The 20,277-nt window shown below is 31.3% G+C and overlaps 2 protein-coding genes across 13 annotated transcripts in view; one reads left to right on the top strand and one right to left on the bottom strand.

Moving 5' to 3' along the window:
* Nucleotides 1-20,277, bottom strand: part of LOC127071180 (RING finger protein 17) — a 231,870-nt gene that overhangs the window by 204,932 nt on the left and 6,661 nt on the right. The gene's annotated exons all lie outside the window — the stretch shown is intronic.
* LOC127071186 (uncharacterized) overlaps nucleotides 1-20,277 on the top strand; it is a 68,826-nt gene that overhangs the window by 44,919 nt on the left and 3,630 nt on the right. The gene's annotated exons all lie outside the window — the stretch shown is intronic.

The following is a 20,277-nucleotide window of genomic DNA, read 5'->3' as shown; positions in this document are numbered from 1 at the left end:
AAACAAATATCGAAGAAATAGTAATTAAATAAATCGATAAACAAAAATGTAAATTGTATCGAACGGACTCGTAAGTTTCTTTTTTTTTTCGAATTTTTGTCTAATCCCTTTCTATTCCTTTTTCCTACATTTTCTTTTATTTTTTTATTATTTCCAGAACGAAATTTCGACGTCTTGGATATTTTTAGAATAAAACCTAGTATCCTTCAATCCGATAAAATCTAATTAACAGTAGAAGTCCGAACGTAGGTAGAGAGGCGATCGCGTTTAGTTATACGTCAGTTTTTCAACGCTGTTGTTTACCTTTCAGCTCGTCATTTTTCGTTCGTTATGAAATAAATAAAAGTACAACGAAACGCGACAGCCACGGGAAAAAAGGGACGGGAGAAGGGAGAAGGGGTTGAAAGAGGCAGTGTCGTTTTTCCGCATGCGATTAAACAAAGCGTAAACTGTACGATCTCTCTCTTTCTCTCTCTCTTTCTATCTCGCACGAATATACATACACATACTCTCTCTCTCTCTCTCTTTCTGTGTGTGTGTGTCTCTTTCTGTCTCTATTTCTCTCATATCGTGGATGTGGCCATTTTCGCGATCTGCGTCAAATTAAACGACAATCGTGTTGACACATTAATACGTCAAGCCTTGATGCCATGGAAATGATGCAAAAATACGTCGACGATGAATAAAATGCTTCTGACTCTTATCGCGAATATACATACATACATATATATATATATATGTATATAGAAAGATACATGCAGGTATCCATAGGTGCATAGGTATGAATTAAATCCCACTGGTTATTTACATTCGATCCGTTGTATGATCCCAGCTATGTCTATAATATTCTCTCATAAATAATGTCAGCATTTACTACTACTGTAATTTTTACCTTTAAGCTACGATTTGTTCTTCTTATGGTAAACTGAAACTTTTTCTTTTTCCTTTTTTAATCCTTCTTTTCTTTTTTTTTTTTCTTTTTTTCTCCATCCCTTTTTTTCGATGTCATCATTATCGCGTAGATATTGAAACGTACAAGTGTCTCTTTATTTTGTGAAAAATATAAATACATATATATATATATATATATATATATATATATATATATATATATAGAGAGAGAGAGAGAGAGAGAGAGAGATAAAGTAACTTTTTAAATAGATATATCTATAATGATAAAAATGTCTATATTATATACGTAATATAAATTATATATATTTTCTATTTATATATTATATAATACACATAATATAATATATAAAACAATATATTTTATACAATATATATATACATAATTTATTGATATACATTATATATTATATATATTGTTTATATTTATATATTACATATATCACATATATATTCAATATAATAATCAAAGGAAAACAATACAAACGAACAAACAAAAAAAAAAAAAAGAAAAGAAAAGAAAAGAAATGAAAAAAATCGGATAAAATTAAAACCGATTAAATCACGTGAAACCAATTATAATACACGTCGTACATATTTATGGTGTGACAAATGACAAATTTATCCTCTTTATCCTATAGTAGAATAAAGGAAGCAGTTATATATTTATAACGATTTCACAATGGTTTATTCCCAAGACAATGACCGGTTTGGTGTATGTAATACCTTCGAGAGACATCATAGGAAACTTCTAGTTATACAACTATACACCTCTAAGGAGTATCTATAACTCGTCTCTCTCTCTCTCTCTTTCTCATACGTTGTACATAAGAGTGTATCGGATATATTCGTGCCGCGAAATACATAAGCGAAGTAGAAAGCAACCGCAAACACGAAGGGACGATGAGAAGAAAGGTAACAGAAACTACGAGTTCTTGTATTTAGGTGAGAGCTCCTCCGCAACGTAGAATAATAACAACAACAACAACAACAACAACAACACAACAACAACTACTACTACTACTACTACTACAAAAGGTACATCTCCCCTTCTTCTAGTGAACCGAGTGTTCTACATGAAACCCGATAGCCGAATGACCATAGGGAATCGAAACTAAACTTAGTTCGATATGACGTCCTCGAGATTCTTCTTTCTATATCTATATCCAACCATCTACATATCTATCTATCTATCTATCTATCTATCTATCTATCTATCTATCTATCTATCGATTTATCTATCTATCGATCCATCTATCTATCTATCTATGTATCTATCTATCTTCATAGGATGAACTCTATTTTAACAGTTCCAACTATGTCCCGTTAATTTTTCCATTTTTTTTCTACTTTATAGTTAAAAACGAGATTCATGTTATAATTGTTCGAAAGAGAACGTAATTATTGTATTTTTATTCTCGTTTCGATGATATTCGATTTTTGGATCACTTGATTGATTTTCTTTTCCTTTTTTTTTTTTTGTATTTTAGTTTGAAAAGAGATTCGTTATAATTATTTGAAGAGAATGTAATTATTGTATTTTTATTCTCGATTCGAGGATATTCGATTTTTGGATCAATTGATTTCTTTTTTTTTTTGTATTTTAGTTTGAAAAGAAATTCGTTATGATTATTTGAAGAGAACGTAATTATTGTATTTTTATTCTCGATTCGATGATTTCCGATTTTTGGATCAATTGATTTCTTTTTTTTTGTGTTTTAGTTTGAAAAGAAATTCGTTATGATTATTTGAAGAGAACGTAATTATTGTATTTTTATTCTCGATTCGATGATTTTCGATTTTTGGATCAAATGATTTCTTTTTTTTTTGTATTTTAGTTTGAAAAGAAATTCGTTATGATTATTTGAAGAGAATGTAATTATTGTATTTTTATTCTCGATTCGAGGATATTCGATTTTTGGATCAATTGATTTCTTTTTTTTTTTTTGTATTTTAGTTTGAAAAGAAATTCGTTATGATTATTTGAAGAGAACGTAATTATTGTATTTTTATTCTCGATTCGATGATATTCGATTTTTGGATCAATTGATTTCTCTTTTTTTCTTCTGTATTTTATTTGGAAAAGAAATTCGTTATAATTATTTAAAGAGATTATAATCATTATGATTTAATTCTCGTTTCGATGATAAATTTTGTATTGATTAATGTTACTTTTTTCCATTCGTCTATAATATAAATATTTTCGTAATTAGCTAGATGAAAAAACTTGATCAAAATCATTCGATTCGCGTTCATAGTGCCGATTCTATCTAACTCTCTCTTTCTAACCCTTTCGCATCAATTTATCGTTCATCTTCTGATATAATTCAATCTATTCTATTTATTTTACTATCTAACTGTTTACATTAAATCGTTCGATTACTCTATCATGTCCCATACAACCTTCGACAAACCTTCAACAGGGTTAGATAGTACGTGTAAGTACACCACTCGTCGTCGTCTCTACCTTGTAATTATGCGAATTTCTTTTCTTTCGATTGTTGTACTACATACCTAGTACTATCTTTATACCCTTTCATTATTTAATCTGAAGATACGAAAGACGTCATCACGTATAAATCTGCTTAAAAATTATAAGATTCCTAAGTTATCGATTATTTTCTTTCGTAGAAGATCGATTATGTTATATAATGAACAAGTTAACTCTTTCATACACTCTTCATTCAAATACGCTGTAATTGTGTGTGTATGTGTGTATATATGTGTGTGTTCACCGGCAATAATCGATAAATTTTCTAACATTTGAAAATCGATATAAAGTTATAAACATTGTTTAAACTGATTACATTGGCAAACTTTGCGACATAAGCAATAACATATATTCGCCATTTATAGAGTTATTAACTCTTCGTAATATATAGAACATCCTTCTCTTGCATTAAAGTCTACAACGTTATTGTTTTCAAGTTTCCCGAAATTTTTTTTTTTTTTTTTTTGTTAGATGAACGTAATAATAATTACAATGTTGGGACGTGTATATGTACATGTACATATAGATATATATAAAAATTAAAAAAAATTAGAAGAAAAAAGAAAAAGGGAGAGAAAAAAAGAAACTAGAATAAACGAAGAAACGTTTGTGTCTCTCTCGCGATTTCGTGTGATAGAAAAAAAGAAAGAGAAGAAAAAAAGAAAAGAAACAAAAAAGAAAAAAAAAAGAAAGAAAGAAGAACCGATTGCACGATTTAATCTTCGTTAATTTCAATTAAACTACATTTCAAAGCACTCTCTCACGAAATATTTTTCTACGTGTATAAGTACGTGTGAATTTTAATTCTACTTTGGTATAGTCGCGCCTCTTGCAGAAGACCACTCGAGAGAGAAAAAAATTAAACGATGCCTTAACTATCTAGCGCTTGAGATAAATGCACAGTTTATCCTTTGAACTTTTATCTCTTTCTCTCTCTCTCTCTCTCTCTCTTTCTCTTTTAACAGACCACAAAGAGATTCGTGAAAATTATATATCGGACGGATAAAAGATTTTCGAGAATTGCTAATAAGAAAGAAGCAAGAAAGAATAATAAAAAATAAAAAAATAAAAAAAAAGAAAGAAAAAAAATGTGAAGAAATTTATATACAAATTTTATGCGTGCGCTTTATGATCGTTTGAAATTTTTAATACATAATACTCTGGTCTATTTAATATCGGATATGAAATAAAAATAAAATATATATTATATTTATATATTATACAATATATATATATATATATGATATATATACCACATATATATTCTATATAATATATACATAATATAAATTCGCATAATACATATTTATAAAAAAAAAAAAAATCGATACAATTTTAACGATTTAACGATATAAGAAAATAATTCGAGAGGGTGAGTGGAAGAGATGAGACAGAAGAAAAGTTTTTCAAAAGTTAATTATCAAGAATATCGTTAATCATTGTTAACGAGATAACGACACGAGTAATCTCCAGAGAGAACGTGAAATAGAACGCATAGAAATGAAATCTCAGGCATTAAGAGAGGAGTTTAACAAGGAAAACGAGTCGATTAGGAATAATTAGCAAAACACGTGGATTTTCAACGAGTCCTTTTCTACAATCCTCTGTCCTCTTTCCTCTTCCTCCTCCTCCTCCTCCTCCTCCTTTCCCTTCTCCTACCCCTCTTCCTTCTGTTTGCTCGTTCATCCCTCTCGGGAGATAGGTTCACGTCTCGTACGACAAGAAACTTCTTAGGTAACATCGAATGAACACGCGACATGATTACCCAGGACACGTCTTCGCTTACGTACCAATCTGTGTATGTACTATTAGTTTGTCCTTTGCACGATGAGAATTTCTGGATAAAATATAATCCTATTTGTTTCACAGTATTACTCAGCAAGTTCGTTTAACTTCAACGCATGCCAAACCACAACGACGTTATCATTTTATATCAAATTAATTATCTTCGTGGTATATCTTATATGATTTATAAATTCTTTTTTCGTTTTTTTACTTTTTTATTTTTTTTATTTTTTTTTTTTTTTTTTTTATATAGACGTTTAATCCTTGAAGTAATGGAATATATTATTGGAATAAATTTATCCATTCGAATGATTTATTTCATTGACTTTGATCGCAATAAGTAATGTCCGTGATTTTTAATATTCAGAAAAATAAAAAAAATAATCGTTTATTTAAACATGAAATAGTAAAAAGTCGTTTCTTTAGACGACGTATTTCACAATGTTATTTATTTAATAATACTAACGTAGGATATAAAATTTACTTTTATTTTGATACTAAAAAATCATCTATAATACGATATTATACATATAGTGTTATTTATTTAAATATTAAATGTCAAACATCTTCAAACAACTAATGTTATTCATTAAAATATAAATCTATAACAAATTACATTACTTATCGATTATTATCGAGCCAATATATTAAGTACATAAATATATAATATATTTATATATTTATATATATATAAAATAATTGATATAAATATATTAATATATTTATATATACACATCTATAAGCTTATATATTAATATATATATATATAAAATAAAAAAATGAAAAAACCCGCGAAATGTAAACACTCTTCGTTACATTTCTCTTCCATAATCGATTGACAAAAATATATTTTTTTTTGTTGTATAACTGAACACGAAGATCCTCGAAACATGATTCGAACGAGACTTGATTATGCTCGTAAGTCGAAGTGTGTTTCTACCAGCAAACATGTACACATACACACACACATGCATACACATATATATGCAAAAAATGGAGTATCTGAATACATATATTTCGCGGAAGAAATTTCATATCTCTCGGCAAGATAATGATCGAATGCGTAACACCAAGGGGAAAAGTTCTTTCGATGCAAAAAATATTCCAGTTCACGAATAAACGCGATACGATAACGGTGTTTTAGTAATGTTAATAATAATGATGTCGATGATGATATCAATACTAATAATAATAATATTAATAATAATAATAATAATAATAGTAATAATAATAATAATAATGCGTTTCCCGTTCGATGCAATTTGGGCATCTCTTTTTCCCCCACCAATCGACGATGCATCTCAATGCACTTTCATACCAATCGAATTTTAATCCTTAAAAAGATTAACATCAATAAAATTTTCTTAATTTACGTAAAATATTAAAACGAAAAATTCACCGCATTTATCTCCCATCCCCTCTCTCTCTCTGTCTCTCTTTAGAAATAAAAATATCAGAAATATAAATCATAAATAAAATAATATTAAAAATAAAAAAAAGAGAGAGAGAGAGAGAGAGAAATCAATTTACTGGAAACAAAATTGCATCCAAATTGATATATACCACGTTTATGTGAGTTTCTCCTTCCCCCATCCCCCACAATACTTTATATCCTTGAAAAGTCAATGAATTTGAAAATATCAATGGAGTTAAGCGAACTAGTAGACGATGGCTCGGAAAAATAATAAATAAATAAAAGAAAATACGAACTTTCGAAAGGTCACGTAAGCGATATTTTATTTAATCAACGATTTAAAAAAGAAATAAAAAAGCAAAAAAAAAAAAAAGAAACAAACAAACAAAGAAGAAGAAAAAACAAGACAAAAAACCAACAGCAACAACGACAAGAAAAGCGCAAACAAAATCGAGCTTGCGATATACGATCTCGAATGAAATTCGCGGGAAACCAGTCCCATCCGTCCCACCCCCCATCTACCAACCCCGCCCCACGCTACTCCCACCCTTACTCATCCCTCTCGACCCTCTGTAAATCGTATTAAGAGCCCCACGTCCGACTATAATTTTCCATTTCAACGAATATTTCCAATTTGTATCGATCGACGAAAGCCCCTCTTTCTAGTTGAAGTTGTACTGTGGGTAGAGGGCGGAGGTAGGCGGAGGTGGGGGGACGAGGGCGAGGAAACTGGGCAGGGAAGGGGGAGGACAGGTGGAGAAAAGGGGGAGGGACTAGCTGACGCCCGCACACACCTTATTCATTTCCGATCATAACACCTGGACAGTTTCAATCCATCGATGGCATCCTTTGACCCGCCGAGCAAACGATGATACCATTCCATCGATGCGTTACGCTTTGAAAGACATCTGCATATCGTGTTTGCTAAAGAACTCAACGCAATGGATCGTAATGGTATATGAGAGAGTGAACTCATCCCTCCACTCATTGCCCATGTGACCCTCATGAAGGGACGCCCGATTGATTTTAATCAACTCGACCTTCATTCTTACGCGATCGTGTCAGACCCTAAAATACGTCAGACGTATTTTTAATTTATTCTTTTTTTCTTTCTTTTTTTAATGTTTCACTTTCTTCTTCTTCTTCTTCTTCTTCTTCTTCTTCTTCTTCTTCTTCTTCTTCTTCTTCTTCTTCTTCTTCGTCATTTTCTTTTCTTTTTATTCTCCGTTTGATTTTCTTCTCGTTCGTTCTTTCTTCTCTCTTTTCGTTTTCATTTTTATTCTCTCTTGTTTAATCGCTTTTACTTACAATTTTCTTTTTTTTTGTTCTATTTTTCTTCCCTTCTCTCATAGGTTAAATCAACTTTCATTAATATTTTTTTACGACGAATCGAGTATGTCGATTATTATTCCATAAGTATCCTCCTCGTTCTCTCGTCTTCTTTTCCAACTTATATCGTAATAACGTACTCGAGAACGATCGTAGATCTGTTATAGGTATGATGATATTACAGATAATTTTATGATCCTTTAACGAAGGACTTGATCGTTATTAACTATTGGTTTTCGAAAATTTCTATAGATGAATAGATGCATACGATATGAATCAGGTTTTCATTTCGTTTTCAACGATTACTTATCGATGAAGAAACGATTGCTAAAGGTAAATAGAAAATTGAAATGGCATAAATAGAAAATGGCGATGCATCTAACGCACGTGTTTCTCTCTCTCTTTCTCTCTCTTCTCCCTCTTTCAAACATATACATACATACATGCATACACATACACACGTATCTTTCATAGAGAGCAACCTAAAATTCAAACGAATATGTATATTCGTACTGACATTGCTCGCCGGCAGTGCAGCAAAATCAATTAATTCAACGCTCGATAAACCGTCGAGCGGCGCATTTGAAACTCTGAAAAATTTATGTGCGTTATAGATTACGCGACATGGAAAAGAGTACGGCGAGAAAAGCACCCGGGAAAAGCTCTACATTTCGAGTAATCGTATTTTCTGGAAATTTGCCGATTAATCCGTAGATATAAAGTTTTCCTTTTGGTCATTGCAAACGAGATCGAATGGAAAGCTTAAATATGGTGGACCAGTGGGGAAGGAGATATAATAATAATAATAACAATAACAACAACAGCAACAATAATAATAATAATAATAATATTAATAATAATAATAAATGAAAAGGAGAGAGAGAGAGAGAGAGATCTTCCAAATCGAACTTAAAGTTATTATAATATATGTAATTTTATACATATATAAAATGAAAAAATAAAAGATAGAAAAGTAGAATGTAATAAAATTATATAAAATATTATTATACATATAATTATAATATATATGTATATATTACATATTAGTTATAGCAAAGCTCAATTTTGAATAACTTCACGGTAGACATATTCTATCAACTATAACGATAATTCGAAGCTATTTTAGTTATAAATTAATATTTTCGAACAACTCGCGATTATATGGAAACGTTAATAAACAGTAATAATACCGCGTTAATACTTTAATATAGATGTATTATAATTAAATCGTTTGTTTGTCCCAATTGAATGTGTCCGACGACTATGCTCGAACTATCAACGATTCAAATTATTCATTTCGTAGAAACGTGATTCATAACGTAACGTTGAAAGGTTCGATAATAATTATCACTTTTCTTTTTTTTTTCTTTTTTTCTTCAGTTTAATAAATCCTTAGCTTATAAAATTTACGAGAGATCTTACTCGTTTCTATCCTCTATCTATAGATTTTCTAACGGTTTACGTCGCACTTATAAGCACTTAATACGACGAGAAATTAGATTATTGAATTTTACGATGCACGGATAAGCACAAAGCAATTTCAAAGGAATTAGAATTAAATGTATATCATGCGAGTAAGATAAAGTAATTAGTATTTATCTATATACATATGAATAGAATATATACATATGATAAGAAGAAAAATCGTTCATAATTTCCGATAATTCACTTTTTCATTTCTTTTCTTTTTCTTTTTTTCTCTCTTCGAAATTCAAACCATAACATAATCAAAAATGCTTTATTATTAGTACGCAATAAGCTTTACTTTGAATCGCTATTCGGCGAGTTTATAATAGCCTCCTGCGGGAATAAATGTACAGAAATTGAGAGGATGAAATAAAGAGAGAGAAAGAGAGAGAATACTCGTAAATGAATATTTTGTAATTAAGAGTTACAAAAGCACTAAGTCTCTCCCTGGAAAACACAAAAACGATTAACCTGAAAATGATACGTACCTACGTTATATTGAATCTTTTTAGTTTCAAAGCTCTTATAAATCTATTTTAACTATCCCATATTTTCAGTGCACATATATATATATCTACGTAATTATTTACATAGATTATATATATGTATTATATACATATATATATAAGTATATATAATATATATAAGTATGTAATACGTACAACATATATATATATATATATATAATATATATTATATAAATAATATGTTCAATATATATGTATATAATACGTTCAACACACACACATATATATATTCAATGAATCAAAAAACTGTTATTGCTAAATTGCCAAGCACCACGTTGTTATTGTAGGTATATGATCGAGCAAAATGGAATCGTGATTGCGTTTCGTTAAGCACTGACATTTAAACGTTTGTAGATTTTCCATCCAAACTATTCGTCCGTAAGAATCGTACAATTCTCCCTTCTCTTTCCCTCTATCTCTCTCTATCTCTATGTCCCTCTTTTTCCTTTCCATTCAACTCATCTCTCTACAAATACGTACGATTCAATTCGCCCAAAATAATACAGAGCATTGTTAACTCAGTCAAAATTTGATCCGTTATTAAATATCTAGATCTATGAACTTTTAATCGATATTTCTTTCACGTTTCTATTTCATTTGTTAACTCCTTTTTTCTTGTTTTCTTAATGACGAAATAGACAATAGACAAAAATAAAGAAAAAACAGAGACGATGAGTTATCCTTTTATATGAATACAAGGAAAGAAAGACAGACAGACAGAGAGAGAGAGAGAGAGAGACAAGTATATAAAGATTAGTATAGTGTAGTGTATGTTAGTCCAGTATAGTGTAATATAAAAGTTGAATTTACGTTCTATTAATTTTTGTGAATTTTTTTTTCATTTCTCTTCAACCCCTCACTTTCTCCATCCATCCCCTCCTCTCTCTCTCTCTCTCTTTCTTTGTCTATCTCTGTATTCTTCAACCGCTTAATCGATAACACATTGTCCTACGATACAATCGAGCAAAATCAGTCGATCGTCGTAAAATTTTACAAATATATCTCCCCACGAGAATCCAAAATGAATAATCGAAATATATAGTTCGTACGAGACCAAGAACGAAACGAAAAACTTCGTTTCTTTGTACTCTCTCTCTCTCTCTCTCTCTCTCTCTCTCTCTCTCTTTCTTTCTCTTGCAGTTACAAAAGAAAAATAATATTCGTTGAAAAAAAAGAAAGAAAAAAAAGAGCTAGAAAGATCGACGTTTATCTAAAGTTCGTTTACCAACCGACGGGACGATCTAGCCTCGGGCTCAAACTCGAGCTCGGGTTTGGGGTTCGCGATCATCATCGATGTACGTTTCAACCTTTACCTTTGTATGCTCGAATAATTGACCGTTCGAGAATTCGACTACCTGAATTTAACGTGAACGAAACGATCGTTATGCAAACGATATTCCAGTGTCTCGTACAAGAACAGCTATCTCATGTGTATTCACATTTGTATTCACATATGTACTCACGTATGTATGTATGTATGTATGTACGATGCTATATATTAATAGTTCACATAGACTCATAATATTTTTACCAAGCTCCTTACGGAAATGTTGAAAATAACGAATCGAAAAACGATTTCATTAGATTTCATTAGATTTCGTTAGATTTCGTTAGAGTTACAGAAAGAAGAGAAATTTCTTGAAACAATAATATATTTAAGTTGGTCCAATGACGAGCGTCGTTCCTTCTTTCTCCCTTTTTTGTTTCTTTTTGCATCTCTTTTTTATTTTCACTTTTTTTCTTCCATTCATTTATTTCTTCTTTTTTCTGTTTTACTACTAAAGAACATCCTTTTCCTAACTAGACGTATCAACGTTCATAGAATTTATTCTACGTGATACAACAGTTCTATTCGACTGATCCATACCAGTTGATCGATCTAATTCATTTATTTAAACTTTATTGTCAAATTAAATTTATCCATATACTTCTCTCTCTTTCTCTCTATTCGAATCTTCATTTTTCTCTTTCTATCTTTACCTAATCGACGTTCTCTTTCAATTTGTTCTTCTTTTAATTCCTCTTCTAATGGAGATCAAGAATAAAGAGCCACGACGAAGAATAATTTTCCTACGTTCACAGAGGTAACTAACCGGGAAATCAAACCTAACGAAAACCAAATCGACTCGTAGTACCGAAGAGCTCTTTGGCGGAATCATGCCGGGCACGTGGATCGAGTGTCATTACGTGGCTCGTTTTCCGGCTTTAATTAAATGCCGTGAAAAAAGAAAAAAAAAAAAAACCTGGCGCTCTCCTAGATTTCACCCAGTCGTGATACGTGAAATGCGAGAGGTTGCCACCTCCTACGAGTCTCTCTCTCTCTCTCTCTCTCTCTCTCTCTCTCTCTCTCTCTCTCTCTCTCTCCCTCTCTCTTTCTCTCTCTCTTTCTCCTCACTGTGCGTTCGATATCTAGCCGCCATTTAAACCGAGGCAAAAGCAGAATTACCAGAGTGCGGCAGAAAAGTCGAAAGGGTAGAAAAGAGGGGGTGAGTTCTAACGAGCGACACTTACGAACGCGTTTCTACCCTGAAAAACTTACTATACTATTCTCTCTCTCTCTCTCTCTCTCTCTCTCTCTCTCTCTCTATATATATATATATATATATATATATATATATTTCTATCTCTCTCTCTCTCTCTCTCTCTCTATTTCTATTTCTCTCTCTCTCTCTCTCTCTCTCTCTCTCTCTATTTCCCTTTCTCCCTTTCTCTCTCTCTCTCTCTCTCTCTCTCTCTCTCTCTCTCTCTCTCTCTCTCTCTCTCTCTCTATCTCTATCTCTATCTCTATCTATCTATCTCTCTTTCTCTCTCCTGTCTTACTTTTTCTTCATTTCATTCCTTAACTCTTTCTCCCTTTTCCCTTTATCTCCTTTTCCTCTATTTTTCTCTATTTTTCTCTCACCTCGTATAGAAACATGGACTATACATGTTGGAAGGGATGAGAGAGGTGAAGAAAGAGGGTAAGAGAAGGGGTTAACACGTAGGCGCGTCGCAACGAAGGTAATTACACGCAACACGCGATAGTCGTCGTTCTCTCGACGTTCTCTATTCGAATAGCCAACGATCGGTGAGAGGCTCGTCTCGCGAGCACGTCAATAAGCTTAATTGCTCACATGTGGATCGCACGCTTCTCCTTTATCGCGTGTTTCCACATCGGAGACGCTTTCGAAATAAATAAATAGAAAAAAAATAATAATAATAACAAAAAGATATTCGAAACTAAGAAGAAAATACGTACACGTCTATTATAGACTTATGTACACACACACACATATATATATATACCATATAAAAACGATTACGACGATCCGCTAATTATAATAGTTTCCTACGAGGTCATCAATTTTGTTTATTAACTTTCCAAAAGATAAACAAGTTTAAACACTTTCGAAATAAATCGAACGAAAATGTCCCGAGAGTATTGATTTGAAATCTTTCTTTTTTTTTGTTTGTTTGTTTTTTTTTTTTCGTATATTTTTCTTTCTTTTCCTTTTTTCTCTTTTATTCTCAGACCTTTGCCTTTTTTGATCTCCCACCCCTTGAAACTTTTATTCCCTCTAATAATCGAGAAAGAACGCGTCGAAAACTACGGATAAAAATATTTTTTAGAGTTTACGAGAATCGAGTACGGAAAACGCAACATCGTCGAACGACATACGCGGAATCTCGTGCGGCAATTCACATGGCGTTACCCGATACGGAATATTAATTGCCAGTTATTGGTATCTCATGGATTACGTTATATCGGGAAAGCGTGACTTTTGGAGCGAGCGAGTTTTCGCTCGTGGCAACGCAATCCACACAAGCACGTTTCTCTTTCTCTCTTTCTCTCTTTCTCTCTTTCTCTCTTTTTCTCTCTTTCTCTCTCTCTCTCTTTTACTCTCTCACACACGCATACGTATAGACTTTATGAACGAACAGAATTCAAAACTGCCTTTGTCCGGTACAAGCTTTGTCTTCTTTTACGCTTTTCCCACGCATTTGTCGTGGTACCACACTCCTTGTTCCATTCAACCATCCTTTAATTCTACCTTCTATCTATTTCAAATGAAAAATTTTAATAATTCATATCTTCCAAAATAATACGTAATTATATAATAAAAAAGATAATACGTCGTATACCTAACATGTGACGATTAAGAAACATTCGGCAATTAGAAACTATATAACTTTATAATATATCTGTATAATGTACAGTAAAAAAAAAAATGTATAAGAGAAAAAGTATTGTAGAAAAAAAGAGAGAGAGAGAGAGAGAGAGGAAAATATTTTATTACATGGTAATAAAATCTCGCATCGTTCGGATCAATTTTAATAATACGTTTGTAATATATGTAGAAATATTATATATACCGTGTACCATGCGTATATAGATCGTAATATGGATGTTATTAAGTGAGGATGCATTTTAGAACGAAAGTTAATGAATGAAAGAAAGAGAGAGAAGTAGAGTAGCCGTAATGACGAAGGAGGTCACCCACGTATTAATATTTCTGTAATTAAAAGTATAGTGAGTTGGGACGCAATAACGAGATATTACGTCGCAAACATCGCTAAAAGACTTTCGAGTCTACAATTATTTACGCTTGTAATGAGACTACATACCAGGGATGACAAATTATCGTCATGGTACGGATAATAGATACAAGACACATTTTTATCAAAAACTTCAAATTACACGATTAACAAATTTTCATCTCTCTGAGAAATTTAAGAAAGAAGATAAGTAAAAAAGGAAAAAGGAAAAATCGAAAGAAAGAAAAAAAAAGAAAAGAAAAGATTATGAATATTCTTTCTCAATAAATATCGTTGACGTAGATACAGGATAGATTTTTATCAAAAACTTCAAATTACACGATTAACAAATTTTCATCTCTTTAAGAAATTTAAGAAAGAAAATAAATAGAAAGGAAGAAGAAAAAAGAAAAAAGAAAAAAAATTACAAATATTCTCTTTCAATAAATATCGACTGGAACCAATTGATTTCAACGTTGACATGTGAGCGTACATGCGTGCGTACGTGCGTGTTTGTTTGAGAAAAGAGAGAAAGAAAGAGAAGAAAAAGAAAAAAGAAAAGAGAAAAAAGAAAAACGAAAAAACCCGAAACTAACCAATCGCGAGAGAGAAAAATACCGCGAGCTGCGAGGTAATTTATTGCAATGGTAGAAAAGAGATAGAAAAATAGAAAGAGAATGAGATAAAAAAAATGGATGGCTAGATAGATAAATAGATAGATAGATAGATAGATAGATAGACAGATATACAGATATATATGTGTGTGTGTATGTATACACACATATATATATATATATAAAACGAGAGAGAAAGAGAGAGAGAGAGAGAGCAATACTATACGACGCAGAAATAAAACCATTTTTCATTCTCGCACACGAAAGTTCTTAATGAGTGAAACTGAAAAATCGCGGTACTCTTCTCGCACGCATGCACGTAACACAACAACAGCAACAACATAACGGCAACAACAACAATAACAACAATAACAATAACAACAACGACGACGACGACGACGACGAGGACGACGACGACGACGTAGACGACAACGATTCGACGCAAAACCAACGCATGTAGGTAAACCCGCATGCAGTTGCACTTGTGTTTTGATTACACGTGGATGCTACACCCAACGGCCCTTTCCCACCCCCGAAAAATGGAATAACATGTGCATATTTATAAACGTGCTGGCGTATAAAAGTAATTGCACGTAAGTAAATGCATATGCAATGGTTTATATGAAAAATGTGAATGCATACGAAACAGCTCATATTCATAGATATATACATACCTACATACATACATATATATATATATACATATATATATATATATATAATAAAATGAAAAATGAAGAATGTGATACAATAATAATAATAATAATAATAATAATAATAATTATTATTATTATTAATTTATTATTTTAATAAAACCATTATAATTAATAATTTTTATTAATTTTATTAATATTATTAATATTATTAATTATTATTAATAAAACCATTATAATAAATAGAACCATAATAATAATAATAATTATTATTATTATTATTATTAAAACTATTATAATAAATAAAACCATAATAATGAATAAAACCATTATTATTATTAAAACCATTATAATAAATAGAACCATAATAATTATTATTATTATTATTATTATTATTATTATTAATAAAACTATTATAATAAATAAAACCATAATAATGAATAAAACTATTATTATTATTATTATTATTATTATTATTATTATAGTTATTTATTATAATAGTTTTATTAATAATAATAATAATTATTATTATTATTATAATTATTATTATTATTAAATATTATTATATATTAATAATAAATTATTATATAAATTATTATTATAAAAAAGGAGTCTCTTTCCTCCTTTTTTAGGAGAAAGAAAAAAAAAGAGAGAGAAACCAGAGAAATTTTTAATTCATCCTCCCAACCACGAAATCTCTTAACAAGTTTAAAGCAACATTTTCATGATATGTTTTAATAAAATGACGTATTACGTAACGCGTAAATATCATACAGGTAGAGTGCAATTATCATACCGTGATATAACGATACGCAACGAGGACTAGAAAGTACATCGAAAATCTCTACGACATGGGAACAACGCGTTAAGCGACTAATAAACTAATTAACGAATATGTACAACTTGTAAGAAATAATTATCTTCTTAATTATCCAAAGCGAAAGTCTCGAAACTATTTTCGTACTATTCGATCGAAACTATTTTCATTAGACAAGCAAAAATTTATAGAAGGAACTGACGCGTCACGAAAGAAACGATGAAAAAGCATCAGAGCTTGCATAAACGAGAAAGATTAGAAAAACGCGTAACATGCGATTACTCGATAAAAGGAAAGTGTTCTCTCTCTCTCTCTCTCTCTCTCTTTCTTTCTCTTTCTCTCTCTTTCTCTCTAACTCTGACTCACTCTTTATCGTGGCAAAAGAGGATCGTTAAAGCGACAAACTCAACATCTCCTCGCAATTATCTCGAACGCACGCTCAGCGAATTAACGCGAAGATGAGAAGGGGTTGTTGAAGAATAGCATAGACTCGAGCATATGGAATAGGGGATGTAGGGGTTGAGTGGGTAGAATGAGATGAGGATATACGATACAAGAAAAAAATCATGATACTCTCTAGCTAAGCTCGAAGGACTATACCTGTATCCTTATGCAAATAAATACATTAAGGGAACCATAGAAAGACTGAATGAAAGACAAACATAGAGAGACAGAGATATAGAAGATGAAAAAATAAAAACAAAAAGGAAAAAAAAAAAGAAAGAAAAAAGAAAAAGAAAGAAAATAACAGGAAAAGGAGACAGAGTTATTCGCGCTTTGTAAAGTTTCAGAACAAACGTTCTACCTAGCTATCTATCTAACTACCTAACCACCTTACCCATCTTTCTCTCTTTAACAAACGAAAAGGTGAAAATGAACAGAGACTTGCCCCACCGCACGCGCTTTTGCGGATTTTTCAATCACGTTCCGCAGCACTGACAGGATTAATAAAGCGAAACGGCGCGCACCGAATTTCCAAACTCATTTCATGCAGAATCGAATTGGATTTCCAGCTTGGACTCACTCTATTCTATATCTCTATGTAACCGAATGAGAGAAAGAGTAATAGAGGTGTTGGCATACCTCACTCTCTTGTTCCTTCACTGATGAATATTCTCACAAACCCTTCTCCCTTCTTTCTCTCTCTCTCTCTCTCTCTCTCTCTCTCTCTCTTCAATCCCTTCGTCACTAACATTCTCTCTTTTTGTCTTTTCCTGTCCTTGATGGCTCGTCTCTTTGATGTACTTCGATGGATAGGGCATTCTACCCTCTTGTTCTCTCGTGCAAGAGAGTATATTAGAAAAATAAAGGAAATGAGATATAGGGTAGACTAATAATTTATCAGCATTTTAAATATCTCTGTTATATATTTTTGATAACGTAGGAAAATGTTTTATACGAAATTTCTATGGCACGAAAGGCGACGTAAGATCGTGTTCATATTTTTTGCGTTGGTGGAGACTTTGTATGGAAGTTTTCAAGGTCACATTTAATCTTTTAAATTTAATAAAATTTCGTATGGTTTTTTTTTTTTTAGGACGATAGTGGGCAACCATTTATGACACAAGGTCATTCAAAGTCATCCGAGATTAACAATTACAAAGACAAAGAATTCTATTATTTTGAATTTCTATTATTGCGTCCTCGTGTCCATCAGTCGTTGTATTTTATTCATGATTTCCTCGATCACGTTATAGAAAAAAATTTTTTTTTAATATATGAATATTATTCATTTAACAAAATTAAAGGTGACCTTGAAAACTTCTATACGCCTGCATCCACGCAAAAAATATTTACACCCTCTTATGTCAATCTATAGTGTTATACAAGTTTTGTATATAACATTTTTCTTTGTTATAACAATTAACGGAGATATTTAAGATGGTAATTGTTATTAGTTCACCCTGTATATACACTTAGTGAGAAAATTTAAGAAACAATGTAATCGTTCGTAATTTTTATACAATATTCTTTATCTTCCGAAATACATAGACGTAACTAAAAATAACATAAATAATATAAAATACAATAACATAATAAGATAACATGATGATGAAATAATATCTCATTACACTATTTTTAATTTCAACTATCTATATATATATATATATATATATATATATATATATTTCAGAAGATAAAGAATATTAATAAAAAATGGCCGAACGATTACTTCGTTTCTTGACTTTTGTTGGTAAAATGTATAGAGATAGATAAAAAGATAGCGATAGATAGAATCGTGCAGTTTGTTACATCGACACTAAATAATCGATTTATAAAAATTCATGAGGAAATTTTATTTTATTATATCTTAAATTCATAAGAAAGTTTTATATTCAAGTACTATGACTCTATTTATTCGCTGAGAATCATCGAATTAAAAAAAAAAAAGTGCAAAAGAGATAGAGATAAAGAGAGAGAGAGAGAGAGAGAGAGAGAGAGAGAGAGAGAGAGAGAGAGAGAGAGAGAGAGAGAGAGAGAGAGAGAAGAAAAGAAAAAGAGAGAATATATAGATATATGAACGTATGTACACATAAATATATATCTTGTACGTATATACGTATATACACTTATACGAACGTATATACATTTTCTCCTGGGTCATCCCTCTTTTCACGAATTTTCTCCAACAGCATAGAACGATCCATCACTAGCAGACACAACAACACGAGGAGTGCGGTATCGAACTAACCCTCCTCATTGTGTCTCTAATCGCGAACAAACCCTCTCACCCCATGAGTAACTAAGTAGGATGTAATAATACCTAAGCTACGAAACGTTTCGGAAATAATTTATTAAAGTATTAAAAAAGTAGAATTTTTCGAGACAGTGCGTTGAAATCTACACCTATATCGTTATTTTGTTAAGTGTATTTAGATACATAAGAATAAGCGAGTATTTAATTAATCGTATAAATTTCTAATGAATATTAAAATCGTTTTGGAAGGATTAAACTCGATGTTAGGATCGATAAAAATTTCTATCGAAAAAAAGAAAAAAAGGAAAAGAAAGAAAACGAATTCGTAAGTTACGTAAGGAAGAATAGAAATAGTCGAAAGAAGAGTCAAAAGGTTAGTTAGAGTTGGTCGTGTAAAAAAAAGTAGAAATCAAATATACATAGTGTGCGTTTTAAAAGTATTCCGTGCGGAAAATAAATAAAATTCGACAGAGATGTACGATTAAAGTGTGTGTGTGTGTGTGAAAAAGAGAAAAAGATATATAACATACACATATATGCATATATGGATACATATATACATACATACATATATATGTGTATTGTGTAGAGCCATATACGTGCACACACACATCAATATATATATATGTGTGTGTATGTATATAAAGGGTGGAAGAAAAAAGTCGGTATGCTTTTAGCAGTCACAAAATTCGGAAACGTTGACACGAATATATCTCACGAAAGAACTCACTGCCTCTCGAATTTGCGTGTAGCTTTCGCGCGAATCCTGGGTTATATGTATCGCAACCCAATGAAAGGGGGATGAAATACAAGGGACGTTCCGAGAGGGGATGAAACGAACGGCGAGATAGTACGTAGCAAAAATTGAAGTAGGAAGGGAGGATGGATGGAACCGTAGCAAATATTTTTCCTTCTAATTTAATTTCACTCGATGAAATGCAAAACGTAACAACGTATCAGCTTCCTATCTTTCTCGTGATCAGAGGACCATAAAAATAATTCTAATCAGGAAGAAAAGAAAGTAATTCTCATATACGAAATATGAATAATGTAATTAT

The sequence above is a fragment of the Vespula vulgaris genome, chromosome 21 (assembly GCF_905475345.1).
Source record: "Vespula vulgaris chromosome 21, iyVesVulg1.1, whole genome shotgun sequence".
NCBI lineage: Eukaryota > Metazoa > Arthropoda > Insecta > Hymenoptera > Vespidae > Vespula > Vespula vulgaris.
This window is presented reverse-complemented; position numbering and strand designations above follow the sequence as displayed.